This window comes from Camelus dromedarius, chromosome 31, assembly GCF_036321535.1.
Source record: "Camelus dromedarius isolate mCamDro1 chromosome 31, mCamDro1.pat, whole genome shotgun sequence".
Classification (NCBI taxonomy): Eukaryota; Metazoa; Chordata; class Mammalia; order Artiodactyla; family Camelidae; genus Camelus; species Camelus dromedarius.
The window spans coordinates 15,795,199-15,810,543 of record NC_087466.1 but is presented as its reverse complement, the minus strand read 5'-3'; positions in this window follow the sequence as shown (position 1 = coordinate 15,810,543).

Sequence of the window (15,345 nt, the reverse complement as noted above, 5' to 3'; positions counted from 1 at the left end):
GATTGCCAGTAGTGACTGATGAGTTAGGTGTATTAGATGCCAGCTCTCATTCCATCCGCATTTCAATCCTTTGTGATAGGTACTATTATTATCAACCTATTTTATAGATGAGGAAACTGAGGCTCTGGGAGGCAAAGTCACTGGCTCATGATGGCCTAGTTAATAAGTGGCAAAGCCAACACCAAGTGTGGTTTACAGATCTGAGGGGCAGGAAGGACCCAGGAAGGATGAGGCTCGATGCCGGAAATGAGAGTGGGCTATAAGAAGGAACTGGGTACCTTCTCCTCCTGCCTCTGTTTCTCCCATTAGCACCTACTCCAAAGACTCGCAGGTGAAGGTGGGACCCATCTTCCTTTGGAGAGTGGAAAGAGCTGGGCTGGACATTTCTAGGAGAAACCAAGGCTCCTAGCCACCAGACAGGTGGGAGGACAGACAGGGCGTGTCTAACAGGGTCGGTCGAAGGGAGGGTAGAGGAAGCAGGGAGCAGGAGGAAAAGGCCGGCTGTCTTACAGAGCTGCAGCCACAGGCTCTGGGCAGAGCCCGGCATCACTACCTGCCATCTGAAGGGCACGCGAACTGCTGATCTCAGGCGATTAGCATAACAATCCCCGATCCTGTGTCCTCGGGGCCCAAAGCTGGGTCTGCACAATCCCATTTCAAGCCAGCTCTTTCTTTAGCTGGCTAATTACGGGGCGCGGGGGGGGGGGGGAGGCACAGAGAGGGAGGGGGAAACGATCTTCTTAAAGGGCCCCTGCACCCAGGGCCCAGGCTGGAGCTGGGAGCAGGAAAGGGCCTCAATAATACCTTTTGCTCTGGCAAACGGTGGGTACCATCACCCCAGGCTATAGGGTAAATGACTGCCCTCGCTAGGGATTTCAAAGTGCTTCCTGTTTTAATCCTTGGCTCCATTAGTGCACAGCTGGGGGATATATCCTGTACACAGCTGTATCCTGGTGCTTGGCACAGAGTAGGTGCTCTGATGAGTAGCTGAAGCACAGAGCGCATGGCTCCAGTACCCAGGACTCTGCCGACCAATAGCATGAGGCCCCGGCTGATGCTGATGGAGGGCATTAAGGCAGCCTCATCTTTGCAGGCCCCTTGGGGTCTTCCTTTTGCCCATTTCCACCTTCAGGGGCCGGAACCTCTCCTAGCCCCTCCAGCCTCCTAACATCGGAAGTCAAAGAGAGACTTTGAGTTAGAATGGGCAGAACACAATGACAGAGCTGGGCTCGAATCCTAACTCTGCTGCTGATTACCTGTGTGACCTTGGACAAGTCTCTTAACCTCTCTGAGGCTCAGTCTTCTCATCTGTAAAACAGGGACAATCAACACCTACTTCCAACATTACTTATAAGTGTCCCCTAAAATACTGTATGGGAGTGCCTGCCACATGGATGGGGACAAGCGAATGGGAATCCTCTCTCCGCCTTCCATAGAAACATCTATTGTCTTATTACAAATGTGGCTCTTGTTTATCAGGCGCCCATTATGTGCCAATCTGTGCTCAGTGCTTAAATTCTCTCTTCAACCCTTGAAACATCCCTGCGAGGTGTGTTCTGTACTGTTTGAAGAAGAGGAAAATGAAATCAGAGAGTGACTTGACCAAGGCCACTTGACCCTGAAAACAATGGCTGGGGGGGTATGGTGGGAAGTGATAGCAGTTACTGCAGCCACGACCCCTTTCCCACTCAGCCAGCCAGCCAGCCAGCCAGCGAGCCTCCAGTCTCTTGATCACCTGCTGTGTGTTAAGCTTTGTGCTGAGCGCTAGGGATAGAGTGGGGCACGAGATGGACATACTCCGTCGTTCCGCTCTCCTAGGTTGGAATCTGACAATAGGCAAGTAATTTCTGTGAGTTATAAGGGCCTTAAAGACAGTAAAACAAGATGATGGGCTGGAGTTATGGGGGTTCGAGAAGTGATATTTGGGAAGATGGGAAGGGAAGCAGGAGAGCATACCAGGTTGCAAGCAGAGCAAGTGCAAAGATCCTGGGGCAGGGTGGAGCTTGCAGTATCCCAGGAGCTGGAAGACAGCCTTGTACCTGGAGAGGGTGAGAGAGGGATGGGAAGAGAGTGGGATGGGAAGAGGCTGGGGAGGGAGGAAGGGCTCTAACCAGGCAGGGCTTATGGGACATGTTAAGAAGCGTGCTTTTCCTTCCAGCCTTCCTTTCTTCCTTCCTCTTTCCTTCCTCCTTCCTTCCGTTCTTTTCTTCCCTCCGTGCCTACTACTTTCCAGGCACTGGGCCAAGGACTCCTGTGGGTTTCTCCATGCTTCTCCCTCTCTTCTCATCTCCCCTCCCCCTCCTCTTCTGAACTGCTGCCCCACCCCCACTGGTCCAGTTCTTCCCCCTCTACCCCATCCTATCCCCTCCCCCTGACAATGAGAACGAACCCTGAGCCCAGCTCTCCCTTGTATTGTCCCTTTAAGGAATCCCTAAATCCGGACACCCCTCTCCTCCCCCACCTGAGAACCAATTAGGGTTCCCGAATTCAAGTAGAGGCTTTTGTGTGTCACGTGTTTGGGGAACAAAGCCCTCTCCGGCAGGAATAAAAGCTTCTATTCAGGAGCCAGTTTGTTCTCATTCTAATCGTTTCCACTCCAGCCTCGCCTCCTTCCCGGGTTCCCAGGGCCGCCCAGCTTGGCCTCACCTTCCTGCCTCAGCACCCGCATTAGAGCCCTACTCAAACGCAGGTGGCCACAGACCCGGGGTGCGACCCACCTTTTCTTCCTGAAAGGTCCTGTGACGCCAGCCTCTGAGCTGTGCTCAGTGCTTCATGTGCATCCTCCTGTAGGACTCTTACTATTCTCAATGCAACCGATGAAACTGAGGCTCAGAGGGGTTAGGGAACTTGCCTGAGGTCACACAGCTAGTAAGAGGGGGAGTCTAGACTCTAGAGCATGAGCATTACGTTTCAGTACCCTCAGCTGATTTTTGAGTGGGACAAGGTCAGGGAGAAGGGAGCTGTCATTTTCACAAAGCCCATGGGGCCAAGCACCTGCTGGGTATTAGAGACTCCTCACAATGCCATGTGAAGAAGCCACAACGGAGGTCAAAGTCATGGACAAGTCTGTGGCAGAACAGGAGTTAGGGTTGGAATTCTGGACTCTGAGGATGGAGAGACGGGAGGGTACTTTCATATAATGGAGCCATTAAGAAGATTGTATTGAAATGGAACGGTCATTGATATATTGCCAAGCGAAAAAGGGCAATATACTGAGTATAATATAATCCCATTTGTGTAAGAGAAAAAGGAAATAGCTACACATAAAGACACACATACACGTATTGCACATTTCTATATGTGTGGAAAACATTTGAAGAAGAATACACAATAAATTGTATCTGTGTTTATTTCCTTTGGGGAGTAGAAATGGGGAGTGGGAAGAGATCTTAGTACCATCCTGTGCTGTTGCAAAAAATATTTTCATACCACAATCATGTATTTCTTTTGTAATAATTAATTTTGTTTTATTGAGGTTAACTTAGCCCTTTAAACGGACAATTCAGTTGCATTTAGTACATTCACAATGTTGTGCAACCATCGCTTCTATCTAGTTCCAACATATTTTCATCACTCTAAGGCAAACCCCATACCTGTTAAGCAGTTACTCCCCATTCCTCCCTCCCTTGGCCCCTAGCAACTACTAACCTGCTTTCTGTCTCTATGGATTTGCCTACTCTGATTCATATAAATGGAATCAAAAAATTTGTGACCTTTTACGTCTGGTTTCTTTCACTTAGCCTAATGTTTTTGAAATTCATCATGTTGTAGCAAGTATCAGTGCTTCGTTCCTTTTCGTGCCTGAATTATATTCCGCTGTATGGCTACACCACTATTTGTTTATCCATCCATCCTTTGACGGACATTCGGGTTGTTCACATCTTTAGTGACTGGGAATGGCACTGCTATAGTCATTTGTGTACAAGTTTTGTTTGAATACCTCTTTTCAATTCTTTTGGGTACATACCTAGGGGCTGGGTCATACAGTAATTCTATGTTTAACTTTTTGAAGAACCACCAAAGTGGCTTCCACAGCACCGCACCATTTTACATACCCACCACAATGTATGGAAGATTGTAATTTCTCCACATTCTTACCAACACTTGTAATTTCCCTCTTAAACATTTTATTGTTGTTGTTGTAGCCTTCCTAGTGGGTGTGAGGTGGTATCTAGCTTCTTGCAGCTTTGATTCGCGTTTTCGCTGTGGGTAATGATGTTGAGTGTCTTTTCATGTGCTTGTTGGCCATTTGTGTATCTTCTTTACAGAAATACCTAGTCAAGTCTTTTGCCCATTTTTAATTGGGTTGTTTATCCTTTTACTATTGAGTTGTAAGAGTTCTATATATGTTCTGGATACTAGACCCTGATCATATATAATTTTCAAATGTTTTCTCCCATTCTGTCAGTTTCTTTTCACTTTCTTGATAGTGTCCTTTGATGTACAAAAGTTTTTGATGATTTTGATGAAATCTATTTATCCGTTTTTTCTTTGTTGTTTGTGCTTTGGTGACGTAACTAAGAATCCATTACCAAATCCAAAATCATGAAGAGTCAATCCTATGTTTTCTTCTAAGAGTTTTATAGTTTTAGGTCTTTGATGTATTTTGAGTAAGTTTTTAAGTATAGTATGAGGTAGGGACCTAACTTCATTCTTTGGCTTGTAGATATTCTATCATAATTGTTTTTTTTTTCTCCTCCCTTTTCAGTTTTATTAGATAGAATTATTACAGTTTGACTGTACATACTATAATTGTTCTTAATCCTTGTCCTTGCTGTCTTAACCAATGATCTCCAAATTTTGGTGCTCATACATCCCTAAGAGGAAATCATCTTTGAGCCCTTATCACTGGTGTACGGAGATGTACTTATTTATAGAGTGTATTGTATAATTATATGTGTGTTTATACTGTTATAATATCTATGTTATAAAATGTACACAAAAGAAATTTTAATTTAAAAAATATTTTGGGGGGGAGGTAATTAGGTTTACTTATTTATTTTTAGAGGAGGTACTGGGGAGTGAACCCAGGATCTTGCGCATGCTAAGCATGTGCTCTAACACTTAAGCTATACCCTCCCCCAAAAAACAATATTTTAAAAGATGAAATAGAACAAAATACATCTAGAAGTCCTGGTCTTTTTTTGGTGGATCATCTCGAGTGTCCCCAGGGCTCTCGCCCCTCTCTGGGGCCTGCTGGTCCTGATGACGGGGCAAGGTCAGCAGTCCTTCTAAAGGGACAGCTGGGATTGCTGTGGCAAGGCCCGGGAGAGAGCGCTCCGGGCTGGATCTGAATTCCCTCATCTGGGTCACAAAGTCTGAAGTCAGAAGGACAGGTACTTAAACCCTGGCTCTATTTCCTAGTTGTGAAAACTCAGGCAAATGGCTTTGCTTTTCTGAGCCTCAGATAATACAGTCCTTACTTCGGAGGGTGGTTGTGAAATGAGTGAGTGCAGGGCCTGGCTCCTGGTAATGCCTCAGTAAACAGTAACAATGATCATTACTGCTATATGAAGGAGCCAAGTCCTGCCAGACCTTCTGATCCTCTTCTGCTTGCTAAAGAATTCAAGGCAGGTACCCCCTCTCGTTGGAGGAACTAAAGGAAGGGACAGAGGAGGGAAGCACGGAGAGGCACTCCTGGAAGGGGCGGCCCATGCTCTGAGAGGCAGTGCGGTGTGATGGGTGACATGTACCTCGAGGGGAGAGGCCTGGGTTGCCTGCACTCCCTCTTCCCAGCCTTGTGACCTTGGCCAGGTGGTGATACTTCTCTGACCCTCAGAGTCTTCATCTGTAAAATGGAGATAATAATAATTACACTTGCATCATAGCGTTACCTAATGAGTAAATGAAACCACATGAGGGTGTTTGCCTTGCAGTAACAGCTTGAAACACAACAGTGATTATTATTATTACTTGACATCCAAAGAGGGTAATGTGTCTGTCCCTCTACTCGCCTCTTTGTTCATTCTAATAAGATTTATAGGATGCCTACTATGGGCCAGCCATACAACAGGGACCAAAAGAAAACAGTCCTTACTTTCAAGAAGCTTATGACCTAGGGGTACACAGGCATTAACCAAGCAATAGGCACACTGTGGCATTGAGTGTGGGGGAGAGGAGGCTGGAGAGGGAGGCAGAAGCCAATTTAGCCAGAGTTTTCTTGTCCACTGTAAGGATTTGAATTTTGTTCTCCCAGTGCAGGGAAGCAATCGGAGGGTTTTCAGCCAGGGCAGGGGGCAACAGTCACCTGCAGAATATCACATATGCTCTTGTATCTTGCTGAGGGGGTGGTACCTGGACTTGGTGTTGGATGAGAAGATGGATAGAAGTGATGGATACTGGGGAGGCTTAGAACCTGCCTGTGTTAAAATCCCAGCTCCCTATTTCTTTGCTGTGTGGCCTTAGGATGTTGCATGCCCTCTCAGTGTCTGGGTTTCCTCTTCCATCAAGTAAGATAATAAATATACCTACCTCAGTTTGGAGAGGAGGATGAAAGGAGACAATTAATGTCAATTGCTTAGCAAAGCACCTGGCACATTGTACGCATATGATAAATGGTAATTGTAGCTCCTACACTTACTGTTGTTCCGTTGTGGAGAGGAGGTCCTGGTGATGGTATAGTTCACTCAGGTCCGAGGTGAAACACTTAGCACTATGCTTGGAACACAGTAGACATTTAGGAAGTATTTGCTGAACGAATGAATGAATAAATACACATTTCTCTCTCCATTTCCTGTTTTTAAACTTTTGTTGTTGTTGTTGTTGTTATTGGGGGGAGGTAATTAGTTTTACTTACTTTTATGTTTTTTAGAGGAGGTACTGGGGATTGAACCCATGACCTCATGCACACGCTAAGCACTTCCTCTACCGCTTGAGCTGTACCCTCCCCCTTCTCTCTCCATTTCAGGTGAATGAGTTCCATCCTGCATCAGTCAATTAACACTGGTTGAGCCTTAATGTAGAGCCAGCATCATGCCAGGCAGTGGATGTACGACAGTAATTGGGCAGATGGGAAAAACGGACACAGTTCAGTCAACGCTGGTGCCCACCGGCTCCTCTATTTCCACTTTCTAATCCAGCTCAAATGTCAATCTTCCCTTTCCTCTCCAACCTGCTGTACTCTCCCTCCCTCCCTTGAGCCTCCAAAGCTCTCTTAAGGTCCTCATACTTTGCTTGATATACAGTAATTTGTCCCTTTACTGGAGCATAAACGCCTTAAGAACTGGCAGCAAGTTTCATTCAGGTTTAGATTCCTCCGAAGTACCTGACACCATGGAAAAGTCATATTGCATTCATTCAGTGGAAAGGGAAGAGACAAAGATGGAGCCACTGAGTACTTGGGCAAGATGCTTCTTTCTGGAGCTCTAAGTTTCTCCAAATGCAAAGAAAGACGTGGGCATCAGAGGCTCTTCGTGGCAGCTGATTCTCAACCTTTCTGAAATTGGGACACTCCTGATGGAATGACATTCCCATGTGACACACAATTCCATGGGCATTCAGATAAGATAGCCCTACGCACTATATAACCCCAGCTCTTCCTCTGCCTGCCGGGAGGGTGTGTCTGAAGGTCAGGGAGCAAGTGTGACGTTATTTACAGACATAACCTTGAGCCCACTCTTCCACATTTGTTTATTTCTTCTTCCTTTCTTTCCTTCCTGTCTTTCCTTCCTTTCTTTCCTTCCTTCCTTCCCTTCCCTCCCTTCCTTCCTTCCTCTTTCTTCCTTCCTTCCTTTCTTTTTCTTTCTTCCTTTCTTTCTTTCCTTCCTTTCTTTCTTTCTTTCTTTCCCTCTTTCTCTCTTCCTTTCTCTCTTTCTTTCTTTCTTTCTTTCTTTCTTTCTTTCTTTCTTTCTTTCTCTCTTTTTATCTCTTTCTTTCTCTCTGTCTTTCTCTCTTCTTTTCTCTCTTTCTTTCTTTCAAGCAAGTAAAGCATCTCAAACTTCGGTAGAGGTAGCAGTTAACACTACCAGGCCAGGAGCCAGGATGCCTCCATAGAAATCCCCTCTTTGCCACTTCTGAGTGGAGTGACATTGGATGAGCATGGGTTTCCGGGACTGCAAAATGGGAGGATCATAGTAGAACCAGCCTCAGAGGGCTGTGGCGAGGAGTCATGCAGGCAAGTTCTTAGCACCATCCTAAGCAAATGTCAAAAGCTCAGGAAAATTGTCTATATCCAGTTTTACTGTTATTAGTTACATGTAACACCTAGAAAATTAGGATACAATGCTGAAGACTGAAAACTTAAGCTCTTGATTAGTTTATGCCAGAGTTAATCTTTTGTGGTTTTCTGACCCAGTCTTGAGGGTCCTGAGTGTAGGTGGATTTCCGTGCTAAGATGGGAAATAGAATTATGGATGTAGCTCATTCTTTGTTTGCCTGGTTACTTTCCTGTCTCTTCTTAACCCCCCTTTAATTTTTTTTTTTTTTTTGCCTTTTTGGTAAAGTATCATTTTCTTATTGAGCTATAATTCACATAAAGTGAAATGCACAACTTTTAAGTATACAGCATGATAAATTTTTACATATAATGACAACCCAGATTAAGTAAGATGTAGGCTTGAGTTGTCTCCTACGGTGACCTCTCACCACATGTGGCCGCTGAGCTTAGAAATGAGGCTGGTCCAACCTAAGAAGTGCCGTAAGAACAAAATATACATTGGATACTGATGAATATAAAAAATGAATGTAAGATGTATCTTAACAAGTTTACATGGTTCACAACTCTGGATTACATCTTACTTCTATTGGACAGTACTGATACAGAAGAACATTTTCATCCTCCAGAAAATTCTTTGCCTCCCAGTCAATATCTGCACCTTTTCCCCCAAGACAAACACTGTTCTGACTTCTCTCCCCATAGTTTCTTTTTGCCTATTTTAGAACTTCATATAAATGGAACCATACAGTATGTATTTTTTGGTGTCTGACTTCTTTTGCTCAACATAATGTTTTTGAAATTCATCCAGGTATCAGTCATTTGTTCCTTTTTATTTTTGCATAGTATTCCATTGTATGACTATATCATAGTTTATTCGTTCTCCTATAGATGGACCGTTGGATTGCTTCCAATTTCTGACTATTATGAATAATGCTGCCATGACCGTTCTCGAAAAAGTCTCTAAATAGTCTTGTCCAAATCATTTTTACCATGCTTTTTGATTGTTGAGATGAATCCATGCTCACAGGAAAAATCCATTCGCATGCTAACACACAATATGTTCCCCCCTCCCCGTACTGTTTGATGTTAATGGCTTATGTTTTGATATAAATCCTTTCAGACACTTTCCTCCATATATAGAATCAAGTATTGTCATTATTAATAAAATTGTCACTTTGGTGGTTCCTTCCTTGGCTACCTGATCCCTGGAGATGGCTGCATAGCTCTCGATATTTGCCCTTCTTGTTTTAAAGTCTCTAGAAGACCAAAACTGGAAAAGACATAGGGGTAGTCTAGGGAAGACAAATATATTGGCACTCCTTCCATATTCCCTGATTACCTGTATCCATGTCAGACATCACTAATCAATCACAGCTTTCTATCCTTGCCCTGCCCCAGCCACTACTAATCAATAGAAAAACTGAAACCAATTTCCCATGTCTGAAATAATCTGGCCACCTTCCATTTTGCTGATGAATAAACTAGGGCTCAGAGAAGGGAAGAGCCTGCTTCAAGGTCAGAGATGGAGCCCCAGGGCTCCTGACTTCCTGTCTAATGCTTTTACTATTACATTCACTGACTCCAGAAACAATTTCCCTGGGATACCTGAAAACCTGGTCTCTAGGGAAAGGGCAATTTGTTCCCCAGACAGGGCACATAGATGGGACCCTCTCCTCTCGCCAGCTCCTTTATGTCCTCCCTAAGTGTAACCGGAAGCCCCTGCCAACAGACTGGCATCCCTTCCCCCACAGTCACCACCGACAGACCTGCGGTTTCTGTTCTCCAGGTCTGCAGTTTCAGTTTCCCAAAATAAACACTTAAAAAAATAAAAAATAAAGGAGGCATGCTCTTAGCATCTTTGTCGTCAGCCCCAGAATTGTGGAATTATTAATTGACCAGACTAAATCAAATTGTTAATTACAGCAGAGTGGTGACTTCAGATGCTGAAACGGTGAAACTCCAAAAGCATCCCCCTTTCACCATCACATCAAACCGACCCTGGCTGTCATTGGAAGCGACAGTGAGAAAGTGAGAGAGTCAGCAGGTCTGGACAGACTGTGGGTGTTCTCAGCTGGGCAAGCAGAATAGTTTATTTAATTCTCCCCCTGCCCGGACAAGGGGGAAAAGTCAGGGAGTGAAAAATAGGTACAGAATGTAGCCTAATGTTTGAGTCAGGTCGAGCTGGGTTTAGACTTGGCACTGCACACTTGCTAGCCACGTGACCTGGGCATGTCACTTCTGGTATCTGAATCTCAGTTTCTTCGCCTATAAAACAGGCATGTTAATAGAACTTACTACATTAGATGATTGCAGTGATTCAAATGCCTTGCTTAAAAAGCTGTTAAATAAAACGCTTGTGAGCATCTGGCTTTAGATTGTAAGCTCTGAAAGAGTAGGGATAGCTGTCTGTCTCACGGACCATCACATCCTCCGGCCCCAGCACAGTGACTAGTTCTAGGGCAGGTACTTAATGCAACTGTTGAATGCTTACTGTAAAGTATGATCCTGAGGATGGGAATGATGGTGGAAGAGACCGCAAAGAGGCTTAGCACTGGAACCCTGCCCTTAAATAGTTCTCATACCAGCCAAACAGACAGTCCAGAACCTCTATAATAATAAGTGAATCATTATGCATTAAAGGGGAAGATAATATAATGTAGTGGTTTATGGTGGAGATTCTGGCATCAGATGTGAGTTCAAATCTCAGCTCCCCACTTGCTACCATTCTGATCCTTATTAGCAAGGTTACCTCTTGATGCTTCCGTTTCCAGATCTGTAAAGTAGGGGCCTGCCTCATAGAGCTATTATAAGGATTGCATGAGCTTCCTGAAGCAAGGTGCTTAGTACAGTGCCTGGAACATAAAACTTGTTCAATAAATCTTAGCTATTACTTTTCCCAGTTACTATGTGACTTTGGACAGATTACTTAACTTTTCTGAGTCTTGTTTTCCTGGTCAGTAAAATAAAAATACAATAGTTACCACCTTGAAGAACTGCTGGGAGAATGAAATAGGAAAATCCCTGAAAACTGCTTAGCACAAGGTCTGGTATATGGAAAGTACTTAATAATTTCTAGATGATGATGATAATAATAATAATGATTAAACAAGGTGCTATGGGGGAAAAGAGAGTAAATTCATTTTGATGGATAGACACTGGGCTAAGAGAAAGGCTATTATAATAAGTAATTTTTTTAGTAACAATTTTATTGAGATGTAATTCACATACAGTATAATATACCCATTTAAAGTGTATAATTGAATAGTTTTTAGTATATTCTCAAAATTTTGCAGCTATCACCATAATCAATTTTAGAATACTGTCTCTCCAAATAGAGACCTCTACCCATTAGCAGTCACCTCCCTCTCCCTAGAGCTCCCCCCGCCCTCCCAAACTCTAGGCAACCACCAGTTTACTTCCGTCTCTGTGGATCTGCCTACAGTGGACATCTCATGTAAACGGAATCATACTACATGGCCTTTTGTTTCTGGCTTCTTTCTCTTAGCATCACGTCCTCAACATTCATCCATGTTATATTATAGCTGCTCTCAGTACTGCATTCCTTTTTATGGTCAAATAACATTCCATTGCATAGAGTTAATAGATATTTGGGTTGTTTCCACTTTTTGGCTATTATGAATGAGGCTTCTACGAATTGTTATGGACAAGTTTTTGTGTGGATTATGTTTCCATTTCTCTGGGGATATATACCTAGGGGTAGAATTCCTGGGTTATACGGTTATTTTTTGAGGACCTGCTTTTCCAGGCTGTTTTCCACAGTGCTGTACCATTTTACATTCCCACCAGCAATGTATGAAGGATCCAGTTTCTCCACATCCTCACCGACGCTTGGTATTATCTGGTTTTCTGATTACAGCTATCTTAGTGGGTGTGAAGTAGTACCTCATTGTAGCTTTGATCTGTACTTCCCTGATGGCTAATGATGTTGAGCATCTTTTCACGTGCTTATTAGCCATTTATATATCTTTTCTGGAGAAGTGTCTATTCAGAGCCTTTGCTCATTTTTAACTGAGTTGTTTATCTTTTCATTATTGTGTTGTATGACTTCTTTATATATTCAAGATACAAGTCCCTTATCAAATTTATGACTTGCAAAAATTTTCTCCTTTTCTATGGGTTTTTTTTTTTCACTTTCCTGATGGTGTCCTTTGAAGCGCAAAGATTTTGATTTTAATGATGTCTGATTGATCTATCTTTCTTTTTATAGTTTAGCTCTTAGATTTAGGTCTTTGAACCATTTTGATTTTTGAGTTGATGTTTGTATATGATATAAGGTAGAGGTGCCACTGAATTCTTTTCATGTGGACAATCCAGTTGAAGAGACTGTTCTTTCCCCCATTGAATTGTGTTCATTCCCTTATGAAAAATCAGTTGATTATAAGTGAGAGGGTTTATTTCTGGACTCTCAATTCTGTTCTATTGATCTATACGTATATCTTTATGCTAGTTCCACACTGTCCTGAAGGTAACTGAATTTCAGCTGGACCAAGTTAACTAGACCCAGGAATACACAGTCACAGAGCCTCCTTACCTTTCTAGAGTGCTTCAGAATTTTTAAGGTGTTTTCATGTACCTGATCTCACTTAAGTCTTGCAGCAACTCTGAGAGTAAATGGAAGCTCAGAAGACTGAGCGGCATATCCTCAGACTCACCCAACCAGAAACAGTGGGGGTTCCAGGGCCAAGCTGTGGATCTTTTGACTCTCAGTCAAGTGTTTTCGTGACACCGGCCAATCACCTGCTGATTGAGTTCAGAAATTTGGGAAAAGTAAAAAGTAGAGAGAGAAATTAGGGCAAAAATGGGGGGAAGAGTGTAAAACAGACTGATTATAAATGTTTGGCTCCTAATCAGCTTACAATAAATTTTCCCTTCTCCTGTGTGGACAAAAAATGGGATGTTCTGGGTAATCTGGGGTTTTGCTTGAGTCTTGCATTTTCAAAGAATGAGAACACAGTGAAATACTCTCAACACTAAAACCACACAGACTATAATTTAATCTTTAATTTTGTTGTTGTTGTCATTCTAGAAGACTCTTTAGTATATTTTTAATCAGTGTTTCTTCAAGAGTGGTCCAAGGAAAACCTCAGCTATCAGCATCATCAGATAGAAGTGTTTGCTAAAAAATACAGCTTTCAGAGCCCCCACCTATCCTGCGTCTACTGAAAATCACTGGGTGGTTTTTTTTATGCACATTAAAGTTTGGGAACCACTGCTTTAGAGCAGTGAAAAATCAAACTATGAATATCAATTATCATTGCACGTTAGAGATGTAGAGACTCTGCTTAAATGAGAATTCTGGATAACAGATTAATGTACCTAATTTCCTTCTAGCCTTTGCTAAAACATCACTCTCCCTGTGAGAACTTCCCTGATTGAAAATTGCAGAGGGGGAGGTTATAGCTCAAGTGGTAGAGCACATGCTAAGCATACACAAGGTCCTGGGTTCATTCCCCAGTACCTCCCTTAAAAATAAATATATAAGTAAACCAAATTACCTACCCCAAAAAAAGTTTTTAAAAATAAATAAAATAAAATAGCATATCACCCTCTCCCCCATGCCTCCCACCGTCTCTAGTCTCCTTCCTTCTCCTAAGCACTTACCAACATCTAAGCGACACATCACTAGTTTATCTATCTATTTATTTATTATTTGACTCCTGTCTCTAGTAAGCAAGTTTCACCAATGTAGGTGGTAGGAATATAGCACCTAAGACAGTGTCTGGTAGGTAGCAGGTGTTCAATAGATATTTGTGGAATGAATGAATGAATGTGCCAAATTGCATCTTGGTGCTTGGGTGAAATGTCACTCACCCACTGTATTTCTCAAAAGGATTTTTTTTTTTTAAGTATAGAGCAATTTCTGTTTTGATTCTCTGAGTGATGTTCAGGGTATGTCATACTGGAGAGAAAGAACTGGAACCACATCCTCTAATCTCCTAATTCTGGCGGTCTGGGCCCGTTGCTCTTAAAGATCGTTTTTTCTTAATACCGCTGAGATCCTCAATTTACTATGAGGATCATCCATTTACAGCTGCACTGTCCTGTGAGGGCTACCCCTAGAAGGACTCCTTGCCCCTACTGTGAACAAAGTGGAAGGAGGCAGAGCCTGGGAGGAACCTGCAGTAGGAGGGGACTTCTGTAAGTTTACCCTACACGTGACAGGTAGTGACAGGGAGAAGCTTCCTCCTCTGAGGTCCTGCATGAAGACTCTAATAAATGGATCCTCTCTCCCGTGGGCTTGGCTGGCTCTGAACAAATGACCCCTACCCATTTCCTACGCTCCCAGCCACCTGCCCAGCACTGAAATTAATGTTCATGGGCGCTTGGGGCTCCCTCCTCCCTGCACCTCCCCATTGGCCCCATTTTGCACACAGGAAACCTGAAGTTTAGACCTAGGAATAGTTCCCTAACACCAGTGTTACTCCCTGCTGATCCTCATCTGTATCTCTTCCAGGACACACCTGACATTCCAGTTTGTATTAAGATGGTGAGAAATGCCCTGTGTGGGGTGCCCCCCACCCGCAGTCCAGGGTATTCTGAGAAATGATGGGACAAGTCATAAAAACAGGAAAAAGCAAGTTTGTTCCTAGTGTTATGCACACAGGGTGGCAGGATATACCCGCTGAGTGTTCCCAGAAGGTCCCTGAGGAAACCATTAACTTGACTCTCTCACGTTCTTACCGGAGAGGTGGGTGCAGTGGGGACAGGAAAGGGATCCTGAGAGGAGGGGGATGGGCACACTTCTAGAGGTCACGGTTACGTTGCCCAGAGCTCCTGCACACCTTAATAAAAGGTGGCTGACTTGAGGATGGAGGTCAAGGTGGGGAAGGGGCTTGTCATCAAGGATTGTCACTGACCTACGCAGGGTGGACTAAAAGTGGGTGGGGGAAGGCGTGGGAGGCGAATTGGGAGGGAGGGGCTGTGAGTGGCACTGAGACCCTCAGCAGGGTTGGGGCTTTGGAGAGGAGTGGCTGCCTCATTCTCCTGCTTTGACCCTTTCTTGCCTGGTTTCAACCAGGGAATTGAGGAGAGGATTTGTATTTGGAAAGGTGGGGATAGAGAGAGTGGCCCTGGATCCTGGGGCGATCCAGGATGGACTTTCTCAGGGTTCCCCGGCTAGAGGGAGGGAGTTTAAGGGGGTGGGTGAGAGGGCTCCCAGAAGCCTGGGG